The sequence below is a fragment of the Apium graveolens genome, chromosome 5 (assembly GCF_009905375.1).
Source record: "Apium graveolens cultivar Ventura chromosome 5, ASM990537v1, whole genome shotgun sequence".
NCBI lineage: Eukaryota > Viridiplantae > Streptophyta > Magnoliopsida > Apiales > Apiaceae > Apium > Apium graveolens.
The window spans coordinates 299,083,157-299,101,002 of NC_133651.1; the positions used below are offsets into that span (position 1 = coordinate 299,083,157).

The 17,846-nt window shown below is 35.3% G+C and overlaps 1 pseudogene; it reads right to left on the bottom strand.

Annotated features, from left to right (window-relative positions):
- Positions 1-15: 15 nt before the first annotated feature.
- Positions 16-16,367, bottom strand: LOC141661099 (uncharacterized; annotated as a pseudogene).
- Between the last annotated feature and the right edge of the window lie 1,479 nt (positions 16,368-17,846).

The following is a 17,846-nucleotide window of genomic DNA, read 5'->3' on the forward strand; positions in this document are numbered from 1 at the left end:
AAATATTTTTATATTTTATAGTTGTTCCCTACACATTTTCATCTTTTGAAAACGATTTATTACATCATCATTACTATCATTGGCAAACACTTCTTTCTCAATAGCCGAAACAAGACAATCACTTAAAAATACATCACCAATTCGGTTGCGTAAATCCGACATCACAAGTTTCATTGCAAAAAAGCACCTCTCCACGGTTGCAGTCGCAACGGGCAAAACCAAAGCAAGTTTTAGCAAACGATATAGATTAAAGGATAAGATAAATGCTTCCGTGTTTGGACCATCAATCTAGCAAGATCACTAGTCCCATTCAAATGAGTAAATCTTTTGTCGTCTTTCACATTATCAATATTCATGATAAGTTCATGCTCCAATGCCATCCTTTCCATAGAACTAAAGTCACTAGGATAAAAATCAACTAACCTCATCAACTGCAATGAGTCAAATGCCACAAATGAATCACGTGGATCCAAAACAACCATACAAATGCGCAACTCAGAGTTCACCTCATTAAAACGATCATCAAACTCTGCAAGTTGCATATCCACAATAATATTAAAACTGTCAAAACAATAATAATGTTCATATGTGATTCCTGTTTTTTGTCTTCTATTTTTTGGATTAATATATGACTTTGTCATATTCAACTTTTCAATGCCATGCTTGTCACAAAAAGAAAATATCTTCTCTACAAGGGGTCCCCATCCATCAGTTCTAAACATTAGCAACCGTCGTTTAGTTGATTTCACCAATGAAATAACATTCAAGATATCCCGATCTTTTCTTTGTAGAGCTTTTGTTAAAGATTCAGTGAGCCCAAAGATATGCAACATCAAATGCAAATAAAAAGCAAAATCAAATGACATGAGATATATCTGAAGACCATTTGCTTGACGTTTTTGCACATCTTTTTCACCTTCTTTCTCAACATAGCTAAGCATATCAAGAACATCCTTGTTAGATATATTTGATAATGTCATGTCTAATATGATTTGTGTTTAGTTTTCAGATCTTACTTAAACAGGACAAATCAGTACTTAACTGAAATCAGCACTTATACTGAAGTCAGAACTTAAGTTATCAGTACTTAAGGTTCAGGAGATATTTATCAGGAGATAATATCATGACTTAAAGGAAACTTTCAGATAAGGAAGGTGGCTGATTGAAAGGAAAGAAGATCAAGACAAACGTAAGAAGAGATATGCATGAAGAAGGAATTCTGTGAAGAATGGAATACTTGGAAGAAAAGATAACTGATTGATATATTTTAGGAAGCAGAATTATATTCCATATCAATTAGCGATTATCTTGTAACCGTATGATATATAAATACAGACATAAGGTTTACACTATATGTGTAATCATTATCGAGAATATTATTCATTGTAACCCTAGCAGCTCTCGTGATATTTATTCATCACTGAGAGAGGACAGTTCTACATTGTAACAGAGTTTAATAAAGTTTGTTTTCTGTTACTTGTTTTCTTTGAATTCGATTTGATTGTGCTATACACTGTATTCAACCCCCTTCTACAGTGTGTGTGACCTAAACAGTTTAAGATAAAAAAACAATCATGTCTGAAGCAGAAACTCCAACCAAGCCCACCAAAACTGAAGAACCCCCAAAGACTCAAATCCATAGTCGATATGAGGCTATTAGAGTTCCCATACTGAAACCATCTGAATATCCCATATGGAAGGTGAGGATGACTATGTTTCTGGAAGCTACAGATCCAGAATATCTTGACAGAATCAATGAAGGACCTCACAAGCCAACAAAACTCACTGTTGTAGTTGCACGTGAAGCAGCAAAGTCTGTACCAAAGGAGAAGAGTGATTACACTGCTGAAAAATTGCATCAATTTCTAAGGATGCTAAGGTACGACACTTGCTGCATAGTTCCATTGATAATGTAATGTCAAACAGGAAATTAACTGCAAGACTGCAAAGGAGATATGAGATGCCTTGGAGATAAGGTGCCAGAGAACTGATTCGATTAAGAAGAACATGAAGATAATACTCACTCAAGAGTATGAACACTTTGACTCAAAGCCTAATGAGTCATTGACTGATTTATATGACAGATTTGTCAAACTCTTGAATGATTTGTCACTAGTTGATAAGGAGTATGATCTTGAAGATTCAAACCTTAAATTCCTGTTAGCTCTTCCTGAAAGTTGGGATTTGAAGGCAACAATTATAAGAGACAACTATAACCTTGAAGAAACAACTCTTGATGAAATTTATGGGATGCTCAAGACTCATGAACTTGAGATGGAACAAAGAAGCAAGAGGAAAGGAGGAAAGTCAAGGACAATTGCTCTTAAGGCTGAAGAAGAATCCCCCAAGGCAGCTACCTCAAGGAAAGGCAAGGGAAAAACGCTCATCACAAAGTCTGATACTGAGTCATCAAGTTCTGATAGTGGTGATGACTCAGAAACTGAAAGCTTGCCTAAGATGGATGCTGATGAAGAGATGATGAAGCTGTATGCTCTTATGGTGAAAGGAATCACAAGGATTGCATACAGGAAATTTAGAAAGGGAAAGAAGTTTTCCAGGAAAGGTGCAAGTTTTGATAAGAAGAGTTTCAGAAAATCTGAAGGCAATGGAGGGAAGTCTGACATAGGAGATTACATAAATATCAAATGCTACAACTGTGGTGAGAAAGGCCACATATCTCCTGATTGCAACAAAGTGAAGAGTGACAAAGGCAAGGCTCTTGTCACAAAGAAGAAAAGCCGGACAGACACTTCAGATTCTGAAAGTGAGGTGAACTATGCCTTGATGGCAAATGCTGATATTCTGAAGCTGCTGAGTTAAAGGTACCTCAAACTACTTATGCCTTTCATACTGAAGACATTAATGAGTTGAGAAGATATCTTAAAACCATGTTCATTAGTTATAGAGATCAAACTTTAACATGTGAAAGATTAACTTCTGAAAATCTTGCTTGTAAAAAGAGGAATGATTATTTAGAAAAAGAGTTAGTCATGTTCCATCAAACTCAGAAAGATAGAGATGATGCTTTCTATGTTAGGGATGAAGTACTTAAAATGAATGAATCTCTAAAGACTGAGTTAGAAAAGGAAAGAGAGATTATCAGGACTTGGACTAACTCTGGCAGAACAACTCAGAATTTGTTAAGTAGTGGAAACTGGAAATAGGGCTTAGGTTATGGAGATGATAAGAATGATAAATGAACTGTAGAAATTAAGCCTATAGTTGTTAAACAAAAGCCAAAGTTAAAACCTGTTAAGTTTGTAGCTGTAAAGTCTGAGACTGAGAAATCAGAAGTTAAAGAGGAATTAATTTCTGATAAACTAAAAGAGGAAAAGACAACTGAAGTTAACGTAGGCTTAATGACAAAGAAACAGCTTAAGCATAAGCTGAAAGATGTTAAGAATGTAAACAAGGTTAAGTCACCTAGGAAAAATAGGAATGGAAAGGAAGGTGTGAATAAAAGCAATGATTATAAGCCTGTTCCTAATGCTCCTAGAAAAACATGTCATAACTGTGGAAGTTCTAACCATCTGGCTTCTTTTTGCAGGAAGAATAAGAACATAAACTCCTTACCTTCAAAGTCAGGAGTTAAGAGTCAGTCTGTTAGATATAGGCCACAAAATCCTTGTTTTCATTATGGTAGTTTATGGCATTCCATTTATACTTGTAAGGAATATCATAGTTTGTACTATGATTATTATCAAATAAAACCTTCTTTAAAGAAAGTTAGCATTGTTCATTCTAGTGTAAGTTCTGATACAAAGTCTGATAGTGTAAATATTGATAAGAAAAATATTAACATAAACTCTGATGCTAAATCCGCTGCAAATGTTAACAAACTTAATAAGGCCAAAGGATCCAAGCAAGTCTGGGTCCTTAAAGCTAATCATTATTGGTCTTTGTGATTGCAGGGCAACAGGAAAAACATCCTAGTTCTGGACATTGGATGCTCAGGACATATGACTGGAAATAAAGCCCTGCTATCGGACTTTATGGAGAAAGCTGGCCCAAGTGTTTCTTATGGAGATGACAACATTGGAAAAAACTGGGATATGACAATATCAATCTTGGGAATGTCATCAATAAAGAAGTAGCTCTGGTCTCAGGACTTAAACACAATCTGCTGAGTGTTAGTCAAATCTGTGACAGAGGTTATCATGTGGATTTCTTTGGAGAACACTGTGAAGTTGTATGCAAATTTACAGGCAAAGTTGTTCTGAAAGGATACAGGCATGGTAACATTTATGAAGCCAAGCTTTCAACAAGTACTGATGGTTCTGCAATCTGTCTGTTGAGTAGAGCATCAATTGAAGAAAGCCGGAATTGGCACAAGAAACTCTCTCATTTAAATTTCAACAATATAAATGAACTAGTCAAGAACGATCTTGTGAGAGGACTGCCAAAATCAGTATTTGCTCCTGATGGCCTTTGTGATTCATGTCAGAAGGCTAAACAAATAAAATCTTCATTCAAGAGCAAGACTGAATCATCAATTCTTGAGCCTTATCACCTACTACATGTAGATCTATTTGGTCCAGTGAATGTCATGTCTATTGCAAAAAAGAAATATGCTATGGTCATAGTAGATGAGTTCACCAGATACACATGGGTGTATTTCTTGCACACAAAAAGTGAAATTGCATCTATCTTGATTGATCATGTCAAGCAACTGGATAAATTGGTCAAAGATTCTGTGAAGATCATAAGAAGTGATAATGACACTGAGTTCAAGAATTTGATCATGGAAGAGTTCTGCAAAGACCATGTAATCAAGCAGGAATTTTCTGCTCTTGGAACTCCACAACAAAATGGAGTTGTTGAAAGAAAGAATAGAACTCTTATTGAAGCTGCACGAATTATGCTTGATGAAGCAAAACTACCAACCTATTTTTGGGCTAAAGCTGTGCAGACTACTTGTTTTACTCAGAATGCAACACTCATTAACAAGCATGGAAAGACACCATATGAGATGGTGAAGAAAAAGAAGCCAAATCTGAAGTATTTTCATGTATTTGGATGCAAGTGTTTTGTTCTTAAGACTCACCCTGAACAGCTATCCAAATTTGATTTAAAAGCTGATGAAGGAATTTTTGTTGGATATCCACTTTCCACAAAAGCCTTCAGAGTCTACAATTTAAGAACAAGGGTAGTCATGGAATCTATCAATGTCTCCTTTGATGATAAGAAGATTACTGGACTTGAAGATTTCAATGATCATGATCAACTGAGATTTGAAAATGAAGACTTAAATTCTGATACTGAAAATCTTGATAGTCTAAATCCTGATACTACATACTCTGATGGATTAAACTATGATATTATTGAAACTGTGGTGACTACGCCAAAGGAAGATGCACCTGTGCAGGGGGAGCATACTGAAGATACAACCACATCTCAAGAAGCATCAAAACATACAACTGGCTCTTCAAGTTCTGATTCATCAAGTTCTGATAAGCCAAGTTCTGATAATTCTGAAAACTCAATTTCTGAAGGATCCAACTCAGAGAGCATAGTTTCAAGGGGAGCATCAGAAAATATTGATGAAGATAGCATGGATCATGGGGGAGCATCCAGTTCTAGAGAAAACCTTCCATCTGCAAGAAAGTGGACTAAATCACATACACCTGACTTAATTATTGGAAATCCTGATGCAGGTGTCAGAACTAGAACAACTACTTCAAGTGAATGTCTCTATAATTCTTTTCTTTCTCAGACTGAACCAAATAAAGTGGAAGAAGCTCTTCAAGATGCTGATTGGGTGCAAGCAATGCAGGAAGAGTTAAATGAATTTGAAAGAAACAAAGTCTGAACCCTAGTGCCAAGACCAAAGAACAGACCTGTTGTTGATACAAAGTGGGTGTTCAGAAACAAAATTGATAGTGATGGCATAATTACAAGGAATAAAGCAAGGCTGGTTGCAAAATGATATTCTCAATAGGAGGGAATTGATTATGATGAAACATTTGCACCAGTTGCTAGAATAGAAGCCATAAGGATATTTTTGGCTTATGCTGCTCACAAAAAGTTTACTGTCTTTCAAATGGATGTAAAAAGTGCTTTTCTCAATGGAGAATTGGAAGAGGAAGTATATGTTGAACAACCTCCAGGCTTTGTAGATTCCAATTTTCCAAATCATGTATATAGGCTTGATAAAGCACTTTATGGCCTTAAGCAAGCTCCAAGAGCATGGTATGAGACTTTAGCTCAGTTTCTTCTGGAAAGTGGATTTAATAGAGGAACTATTAACAAAACTCTGTTCTACTTCAACCATGGAAAGGACTTACTTTTGGTTCAGATATATGTTGATGATATCATCTTTGGTTCTACAAATGACAGACTTTGCAAGAAGTTTGCCAAACTGATGCAGTCAAGATATCAAATGAGTATGATGGAGGAACTTAGCTATTTTCCGGGCCATCAAGTCAAGCAGAATGAAGAAGGCACTTTTATTTGTCAAACCAAGTACACCAGAAATTTGCTGAAGAAATTTGGAATGCAAGATTGTTTAAGTGCATCCACTCCCATGGCCACTGCAACAAAATTGGATAAGGATACTGGTAAATCAGTAGATATTACTGATTACAGAGGTATGATTGGCTCTCTACTCTATCTAACTGCTAGTAGACCTGATATCATGTATGCTACCTGTCTTTGTGCAAGATTTCAAGCAGATCCAAGAGAACCTCACTTAACAGCTGTGAAAAGAATTTTCAAGTATCTTAAGGGAACAGCTGATCTGGGATTGTGGTATCCTAGAGAATTAGACTTTAAGCTAATAGGTTACTCAGATGTAGATTTTGCAGGTTGCAAAATTGACAGGAAAAGCACAAGTGGAAGCTGCCAATTTCTTGGAGGCAGATTGGTTTCTTGGTTTAGCAAGAAACAAAAGTTAATTTCCACATCAACTGCAGAAGCAAAGTACATTGCTGCAGGAAGCTGTTGTGCACAGATTCTTTGGATGAAGAATCAATTACTGGATTATGGGTTAACATATTTTAAAATCCCTATTTACTGTGATAATCAAAGTTCTATTGCTATGACAGATAATCCAGTTCAACACTCAATGACAAAGCACATCAGCATAAGGTACCACTTCATAAGGGAACATGTGGATAAAGGTACAGTGGAATTGCACTTTGTTCCAACAGATCAACAACTAGCAGATATCTTCACAAAACCACTATGTGAAGCTACTTTTACAAGATTGGTAAATGAACTTGGAATGGTTTCAGGTTCTTTCTCTAAATCTGCTTAGTTTTTATTCTGATGCATCAAACTTTATGATCATTATTTACAGAATATTATCATCTTTGTGTATTTTGTGCTTAATTGAAAATTGCTTAAGTACTGATTGTTGTCTGATGTGAATTTCTAAACTCTGATAGTGATATGAATGTTTCTGTGATTATTCAATCCAATGAGGATAAATATGCTAGATGCTGACCTAGTAGTCTTTAATATACTAACAAATTCCATGTTTGAAGTAATTGTTTATGTGGAAATCTGTTGACACAAGCAAATTATGATATTAAGCTTAGTTAAATTTACTTTGTCTATCTTATTACTAAGTCAAAAACTAGAATAATGCTTCTCATCTGATAAGTTCTGATGTTAGTAAATCTTGTGAATGTACTAAGTGCTGATAAGCCTCACTTATCAAATGAAAAGGAAAAGAAAAAGTAATAAAAATCAGGTACTCTTTTGAGATCTAGAGTAAAAACTGTGGAAGGGAAGACCCAAGTGCATTACTGGTATTAAGTAATATGCATCAGAATAGCAAAAATAAATATTTTTCTTGGTGACTTTTCACACTCTATGATTACTGGAGAAATACTCTGATAATAGCATAAATTCTGATAAGCAGTCGTGACTCACTTACACTGAGAAGCCACTGTAAAATGGAATTTTAAAAGATGCATAAAATAAGCACAAAACAGTTGAGGTGGACTCATGCATGAACTCATTCTAAAGTAGACTTCAGAATCATGACAGATTTTGAGCAAAGTTCTTAGTTATGCCTTATTTCTAAGATGTACTGAAGTGAATCAGACTTTAATCTTTATCTGATATTTAGCTTACTGCACACACATACACTCCATATGAATGATGAAAATTACTGTGGTGATAAATGTTGTTTTAGATGAACGTTTAAGTGTCAGTTACATAAATTCTGAGGACAAGTTATGATGGAAGTTCTGATGATTAAGTTCTGAAGAAATGAAATCAGAATTTGTGTGAAGAATTATAGAAATAGGCATTCACTTTTCGAGTTAAGAAATCATGTTCTGATGACTGTTAAGTTCTGATATTAAACTCTGATTCTTTACTTGACTTATTTGTGGTTAAAATATGAAACAGTCTTATTTAAAATCAGAATATGTTTGGATGAGATATTAACAGTCAATATAATTTGGGTTAGTGGTACACGTCCATGTACAGTAATTTTTACTTGTTTCATGTGCGCATTAAATCCTGTTTTAAACTTCCAATGGCTGTTTTTATTCTCATCAGTCTAGGGAGACGAGGTAGAATTATTTCTACCTATAACCATTCAATTTTCCTTGCGTCTCTTGACATTCTATTGGCTATATAAACCAACACCTCATTCCAGCCAACACATCTCACATTTTCTCTCAAACTCTCAAACTCATTTCTTTTTCACTCATCACAACCATGGTTCATTACAACTTAGTTCTGAACTATGACACCTTCACTATCAATATGAGGTGTATAGAATGGCAACAGGAATGGCATGTCACTGCCATTCCTGATGAAATTTGGGACTCAGTTCCCCAAGAGGTCCTCACATACCTCTTGTTCTTCTACATGGACTACCATCGCCATCTTGAGCGACTGGAAGAGGAACGGTTGGAAGCTCTCCGACAGCAGGAGCGTATTATTCGTCTTGCTGTTCTTTTTGTTGAGAGTAGGAAGAAGAAATAATTTCCGCTCCCTGTTTCTCTTCACCGTCAGCTTTGTCTGGCTTCTTAGCTTAGGACAAAAGCTGTTGATGTTAGGATTTGTAGCTTAGGACAATCTTGTACTTTTGAGCTTGTAATTTAAATTTCATGAAATGTATTTGCTCAATATATTAATGACATTTTATATTTATGCAAGATTTTGTCTCTGAGTCATTTAATATTCTGATAACATTTTAAATCCTGATGCTAACCATATTCTGATGACCTTTTTTAGCTCTGATACAAATCAAATTCTGATTCTGATGTGGCAGTATTTGTTTACTTGGTTTATTAATGGTCATTCTCTCATTGGTAATAATTTTCCAGAATATTGGTAAGGCAGTAATAATTTTAAATGGGAACAATTTTAAAATTTAAAATAAAACTGAACACCCTTGATTAATGGGATTACTTGGTAAGTGGAACGGTTTTTCCTTAAAAAACTGCATGTGATAAGTAATGATTACTGAATACCCGTGCCCATTAATTATCTTTTACTGCTGCATGTCTGACAGGTGTCTCAACGGTTTCTTTTACTACCGTGTATAAGTAAAAGAGAGAAAAAATTATAATATCTTTTATTTACTTTCATATTTTATCTCTCTCTCTCTCTCTCTTTACTTCTATACTCTCTCATTTACTGACGATTTTTCATACAGACATTTTCTCAAACACCTTACAGACAATTTTCTTTCTCATGAATTCTCATGGCACCCAAGTACATAATATTCAATGGAGCAACGTTTGTTCCTAATAACTTCTCTGCTATTCTTAGCAAGTCAGAAGCACCCTTTGAACTTCACTTAATTCATGACTTTCTTGCTAGTTCTGATATTGGGTATGCTCTGACTGAACCCGAAACAGTTTCTGGTACTCAAGTACTGGAGTTCTGGAGAAGCGATATGTATGAAGATGGTGGTGCTCAAGGGTCCCCAAGTATTATTTTTACATCAGGGGAGGATGAGTATGTTGTGACGTTATCTACGGTTCGACAAGCACTGTAGCTACCTGAGAACTGTGTCTATTCTACTGTTGACGAGCCAGTTCTTCAAAACATGATGGCCAGTCTGGGATATGAAAGAACATTGGCAAAGCTGGGCCAGTTGAATAGATCTTTCATAAAGAGGGAATGGAGTTTCTTCTTTGATTACATAACTAAAGCTTTTGCAAACAAATGTTCCAATTTTGATGCAATTCCCATATTCAGCCAACAAATCGGGTATGCTCTTATAAATCGAACTGATTTTGACTATGCAAGTGTTGTTTTAGGTTTTATTGGGGACAGAATGAATGAAGATAGATCTACTGTTTATTTTGCTAGATTCTGTCAGCTTATTTATAGTTTCTGTTGTGATAATAAGCCCCAAGGTTATGGTGAATTAATTTCATCATTTAGAATAGCTAAAAGAGCTTTTACTGACTTATTATCTACTGATAATAAGAAGGCCGTGTTAAGACCCCTCTTAATTCCTTTATCTGTCAAATAAGCCTTAATAACCTATGATCCTGTTAAGTACACTGCATTATACCCTGATGTTCAACCATCTGAACCTCATCCATCATCACCTACCACCTATACTCAACCACCACAAACTTCTCAACCTCAACCATCAGAACCTACAGTGCAGCCTTCATCTTCCAAACCTAAGAGGTCTAAGAAAGTACCTCAGACACAACAGAAGAGAAGGAGATTCATTCTGCGAGATGAATCAGATGCTGAGGAACAGGTTCCTGTATCAGAACCTGTTGTTAAAGAAGCTGAGAAGGTCTCTTTTCAGAAGGATGATGATATTGGGAGTTCTAGGCCTTTAAAAAGGCTTAGAAAGCATAATACTGATGATACAGCTCCTAAAGTCACCTTAAAAGCTAAAAGATTCAAAACATTGGCAAAAAGGCCTGCAGATTCTGGTAAAGGAATGGAAGCAGCAGCTAAGGAAGGAGATCAGGAATCTTTGATCTCACAAGACCCTGTTGAAGCTCACAATTCTCCTAATGCTAATTCAGATCCTCATGCCACTCATCACTCACCACTACATGAGCCAAAATCTACTCACATTCCTACATCTCCAATATCTCCAGTAAATGCTGATACCCAGGGGCCAAGTGATGAAATTGACATTCATAACTTGGAAGTGCCTCAAGTTTTGCTTCTAGAAGCTCCAACAACTCAAGTCACTCCACCAACAACACCAATTCCTGATGCTGATTTTAATCCAGAATTGCCTACAACACCTTCTCTGTATCTAGATACTGAAGATCAGATTTTAGGTGAGCATCAGAATATGGATGTTGATCAGAACTTAGTTGGAGTTCAGCCCTTAGAGGATGATTTTGAAGCCTCCATAGTTTCTCATACTGTTCTTTTATCAGAAGATGCTGAAGCTGTTGACTCTGTAAGTTCTGATGCTGCAAATATTGATGCTACTGGTAATGCTACTATAAATTTAGATGCTGATGCAGCTGGTCCTTCTGGGCATGCACCTCTACAAGCTCCTTCAAAAGCTGAGATAGTAAAAAAGTTTGTTACAGGGGAAGCACCAGTACCTTGGAGTGAAATTCCTAGAGGACAGGAGTGGACTAAGGAGTGAAACACAGTTATCTTTGTTCCAACTAAAAGAATTCTTGCTGAGCACTTAGCAAAAGTTGATGAGATGCTCGTTAATGATGATTTCAAGACACAGCTGAGAGTTACTGCATTGAGTACTAGACACCTTCAAGGTCAACACTCAACAACTCATACCGAGGTGCATAAAATTAAAGAAGCTTTACTCAAGCAAGAAATGACTATAAAACTTGAAAAGAAAAATTTTCTCAAACCCGCCTTTGACAGAATTGCCAACATTGAGAAGACTCAAGAGAAGCAACAGGCTCAGATTGCTGATATTATTAAGAATCAAGCGACTCAGCAATCTCAACTCAATAAAATCCAATCCTTAGTGGAATTGCTTGTCTCTCTTCTTTTACCTGCTGATGCAAAAAAGGGGGAGAAAGTAATTAAGTGCAAATGCAAACCTGATAAGACACTGAAGAAAAAGGATGATGGTTATGACCCGAGAAACTCTGGAATGGGTGGAGGTCGTGGTCAAGGTGGAGGTCTCTCATCAAGTAGAGTTGGAACTACAAGTCATAGAACAAGTTCTGATACCGGGAGAAGAATAACTTCTGATACTGGTAAAAGAATAAGTTCTGATGAACTTTTGGAACTTGATGAAGAAATTTCAAGACATATATTTTTGAAAGAAAATCCAGGAATGGACTTTGAGAGTCTAATGGAAGAAGAAGCTAGACTTAAGTTAGAAAAAGTTAACTCCAAATCTGAAGCTTCTGTTGTTAAAAAGAAACTTCTTACGGCTAAAGGCATTGTGATAAAAGAAAGGACAAATCCTGTGGCAACCAAGGCCAAATCACAATTGCAGATTGATCCAAGGTCCAAGGGCAAAGAAAAAGTTGGTGAGCCTGTAAAGGTTTATGTGCCTCCTATGGATGAAGAAATTTCTGTTGAAGATGCTGATCTTACTCTGACTTCAAGGAAGATTTCTAAAATAACCTCTAACATAGCTCAAGTTGTTCAGAGTCAAGATATAGTTAGTTCTGATATAACAATGAAGCAAGCAACCTCTGACATAGCTCAAGTTGGCTTGATATCAGAAGATAAGTCAAAGGAAACCTCTGACATTGCTCATGTTAGATCCTCAAAGTTACTCCTACCAGGATTCACTAAAGCCAAATAGACTCAACCTTTGAAGACTGCAGCAAGTGGTTTTGAAGCAAGAGTGGTTACTGGAAAGGAAGAAAGAGATAAATCTGGATTGGGTAGTGCTGATGAAAGAAGAGTGCAAAACACAACCAATGATCCAACTTCCTTAAGTGAACCAGGTATTGGAGCAACTCCTGAAAGATTGAATCAACTAGAATCTGTACAGATGGTCTACCATACCTTCTTGAAAGAACACATCTTGTTATATTTCATGACAGATGGAAGGGTTTACCATATAAGGGAAAATGCTATACCACTGAAGTATTTTGAGGAACTAGAACATGTTTCATTCTTACTTCAAGTGAATGACAGAATAACAAAAAGTGCTACAAATTATTTGAAGATTCAAATTCAGAGACAGAAAAGGCTTTATTATGTAAAGTCTGACAAAACATACGGTCCCAAGTACAGAGATCACAAGGGTGATATTGTTGATATGAAGCCTAATACTGCAAAGATCAGAACATATCTTGGTATTAAGGGACTTGAATTCAATCTAGAGTCTGACAAAGCCTATGTCATAAGACTAGATCAGGAGTTGAGAAAAGCAAAAATTAATGATCTCATATATGCTATCTTCCAAACTGGTGAAGATACTGCAGAACTCAAAGATGCTAAAAGGAGGATGATTGATGAACTCAGATATGCTGAGAGACGTTTGTTAAAGAACTATCTCAGAACAACTCCTGACATCGAAGAGATCATAAAGTGAAGCCAAGTCAAGGTCTACAACTGCTCAAATTCTGATGTGTATACAGCCTGAAGTTGTTATCAGAAGTTAAAGTTGGTAAAGCTTTAAGGACTGTAAGTTGTAGTTACCTAGTCAAATTCTCATGCATTTGTACTTAATGTTTTTGATATCATCAAATATCTGTTAAACTTGTATATTATGCTAATTTACAAGTTGGGGGAGATTGTTAGATATATTTGATAATGTCATGTCTAATATGATTTGTGTTTAGTTTTCAGATCTTATTTAAACAGGACAAATCAGTACTTAACTGAAATCAGCACTTATACTGAAGTAAGAACTTAAGTTACAGTACTTAAGGTTCAGGAGATATTTATCAGGAGATAATATCAGGACTTAAAGGAAACTTTCAGATAAGGAATGCGGCTGATTGAAAGGAAAGAAGATCAAGACAAACGTAAAAAGAGATATGCATGAAGAAGGAATTCTGTGAAGAATGGAATACTTGGAAGAAAAGATAACTGATTGATATATTTTAGGAAGAAGAATTATATTCCATATCAATTAGCGATTATCTTGTAACTGTATGATATATAAACACAAACATAAGGTTTACACTATATGTGTTATCATTATCGAGAATATTATTCATTGTAACCCTAGCAGCTCTCGTGATATTTGTTCATCATTGAGAGATGACAGTTCTACATTGTAACAAAGTTTAATAAAGTTTGTTTTCTGTTACTTGTGTTCTTTGAATTCGATTTGATTGTGCTATACACTGTATTCAACCCCCTTCTACAGTGTGTGTGACCTAACAATCCTGAAACAAATCAACCAAACACATAAGTGATTTATAATGAGAACTCCAACGTGTATCCCCAGCTCTGATGAGAGATAACCCTTGATTTAGTCCACTTCCAGTTTCTCTTTCACCACACCCTATCTCTTTTAACAATTTTTCTCTTTGACTATCTCGAATCATATCTGTTCGTTTACAAGAACCACCATCCACATTTATTAAAAGGGATATCATATCAAAGAAATCTCCAACCGGAAAGTATTTTTTCGCAATAGCCACAATAACTAACTGAAGTTGATGAGCAAAACAATGTACATAATAAGCCGAGCTATTTTCTCTCATGATTAAGGTTTTTAACCCGTTAAATTCACCACGCATATTGCTTGCACCATCATAGCGCTGCCCTCTAACTCTTTGCAAACTCAAACCAAATTCAGTAAGTAAAGAATCAATACCTGATTTGAGAGTTAAAGCAGATGTCTCCTTTACATGAACAAGACCAACAAATCTCTCTATAACCAATCCACATGCAGAATCAACATATCTTAAAACAATAGCCATTTGTTCCTTCTTAGAAACATCACTTGACTCATCAACTAACAAAGTAAATACGTCATCACCAATTTCTGAAAGAATAGATTTAAGAATTTCTTGTGCAAAACAGTGACAAATATCCTTTTGAATCTTGGGAGACACCATTTGACTATTTCCTGGAGCATTTTTTAATGTGACCTTGCGAACACTTTCATTCTGATTTTGAGTGTACTCCATCAATTCCAAAAAATGCCCTCTATGAAAAGATTTTTCTGACTCATCATGACCCCAAAAAGGTAATAAACCATTTAACAAATATCTTGACACATCAATTGAAGCATTTAGTTAAATCCGATACTCATTCTTCGTAACATCACTTTGCTTATCTAAAGTAACAGAAATAGATTGATCTTGACACATCAGAGCATCATAATTTTTAATTGCTTTACTATGAACACTACCAACTTCCCCAATATGAGCTTTAAGCCTTTCTTACATTTTATTCCAACCACCAAAACCTTTAAAAATAAATGCATCACCCCCAACTTGTGTTCTAACATGATCATTAAATAAGTAACAAGGCAAACAAAAGATTCTATCAACTTTAACACTATAATCCAACAAATCATAACTTTCAAACCATTGAGGATTAAAATGTCTCGGCTTACCTCCTATCATCGTTGTTGGATATATAAACCATTCCGGTCTACAAGGCCCTCTAAGTATATATGCCCTTCTAATTTCATCTCTTTGATTTGGATGATAGTCTAAAATTCTTTTTCTATCATGTGGATCCGAAGGAAGTTCGTCCAAATCAATTAATTTAGGCATCGAAGGAGCAGAACAAGATTGAGACACATTTACATTTTCTCTCGAGGATGCATTGATAACGGGTTCAACATTACTATCACTATGAGATGGTTCCGATGTTGAGGGTAATTTTTTTAAAGTATATTTCCAGTCTGTAAAACAAATAAGTAAATTTGAATTAATCAATTAACTAATTACACATTTAAATTATTAAACAATTTTAATCTAATTAATTAATAATTAATTAAGCAACTAGCAAACTAACAATGTATCACAATAACAATTAACAATTAGGATATCATATTTTTGATTTAAAAAAAAGGAATCGAAAATAGATAAATACAAAATTTAGAAATTGCTTACTTGAAAGGTTATAGATCCAAAGTAAAAATGGAAGGAGACAAAAAGAGAAAAGAGTGCAAGAAGATCTTTCGATTTTTAACACTTGGCTTCAGCTCCAAACTTCGGAGATCAGGGAGGGAGTCACGACACACCAAGTCTGAGGCAGTGTTTTTGTTTTGTGCTTTTTATTTTCTCTGTTATTTGCGTTGGTGACTGAATGGTGTGATATACTGATTTTTTAGATAGACAGTGTTTATACCTAATGCTAATGGGCTTAAATAGTAGTGGGCTTGAGGTTTAGTGGCTTCTTGGACAAACTCTAAGTGGGTTCCCTAATATTTTTTTTTAAAGGCTAATGGACTTGGCATGAAGCCTAGTGGGTGCCTCGGAACCCACAGACAAGGCTGTAGGTCCGCCCCTGCCATCATCGTTGGTCACCAAGATCGTCGGCCTAGTGTAGTCATTTTCCATCTTTGTGTAAAATGTTTCACCATCAGCAGTGATTTGTGCCACAGACTCTCAGATAAGGACCAACTGATCATGGCACAAATGTCTCTTTATAGAGCAGTAGCACAAATGGTCAGGAATTGTTAATAAAAATTACAGCTGGTTTAAAATTGAAAGTAACAGAGAAAAACTGGGCGTGCATGCATGTTAACTGTTTGTTGGGTATTGCTATTGGAGACAACAACAACAACTTTTCGTAGTTAAAAAACTGTTTTGTAAAATTTAAAAGCTACTTTTCGGAAAAGTGCTTTTGGCCTAAAAGCTGCGGTTAGAGAAAGTAAGCCCCCCATACTTTTACAAAAAGCTACTTTTCAGCTGTTGCAGGAAGCAGATGCTGATTTCACCATCAAATCTTACCAAAAGCATCATTATTTTTAATTTTTTGCATCAAAACATATACGTATCAAAAAAATTACCAAACAGTCATCTGCACTTTTTTCAGCAGCACTTTTACTAACAGCAATCCCAAACAGCGCTCTGAATCTCCTACAAAAAATCTAAAGGAGTTTTATATCATTTTCAGCTTAAAACTATTAAGCTGTATTTTAAGTGATAAGTATATTTCCCAAAATTCCAAAAATATACAAACAATTATCGCAGATTTGTAGGTGAGAAATCTTGACCTCATTTTTTTATGGCTTCTTATCTTAATTTGTTCCTTTATTTTTTCTATTTTTTTTGAGGTCATAGCAATCTTTATCATTTTTTTCGATTCACTATTTTTTTGTGCTGGATAATAATATTTCAAATCAGTATCATTCAAATCTATAACAAAGAAACAAAAGAAACATAAGGTCTATACTGAAGCTCTAGTTATCAAATAAATGAATGGTGTTCCTTCGGGCTAAGCAAAACCGAAACGAAACCGAAAAACCGAACCGAACCGTACAATTTTGGTTCGATTTGGTTTGAATTTTTTCAAAAATTCCGGTTAATTCAGTTTTTCGGTTTGAACCGAAATAATATTGGTTCGGTTCGGTTTATTTGAAAATCAATTTGGGTTTAAGCGAATTAACCGAATTATACATACATACATTTTTGAATTATTATTATATATATAGGATCAGATTTAGTGGGTAACTAAATTAGTAGAGTAACTAAGTAACTTGTTCTAATAGGTCCACGAATACAACACACGTTGTCACCCCATGTGACGACTTTTAGATTTAGTGTTCTAAATTTTAGCTTTGAGTGTTTTGTATTTTTTTCCATGTCAGGCTCCCTATATTTTTATACGTGTGTGTTCTTATATGTGGTGGTTAATATATTTTTGTCCGCAAAAATTTTGTATGTGTTTTATGATTATTTTATGTCGGTTAATTTTTTTTACTACATATTCTTTACTAGTAGCGAGTACTATTTATTTTTAACTTATGTTACTTTATGTTCTACAATTTTGGCTTAGTGTTCCATTAAATTTTTTATATGTGTTTTATGTGTTTT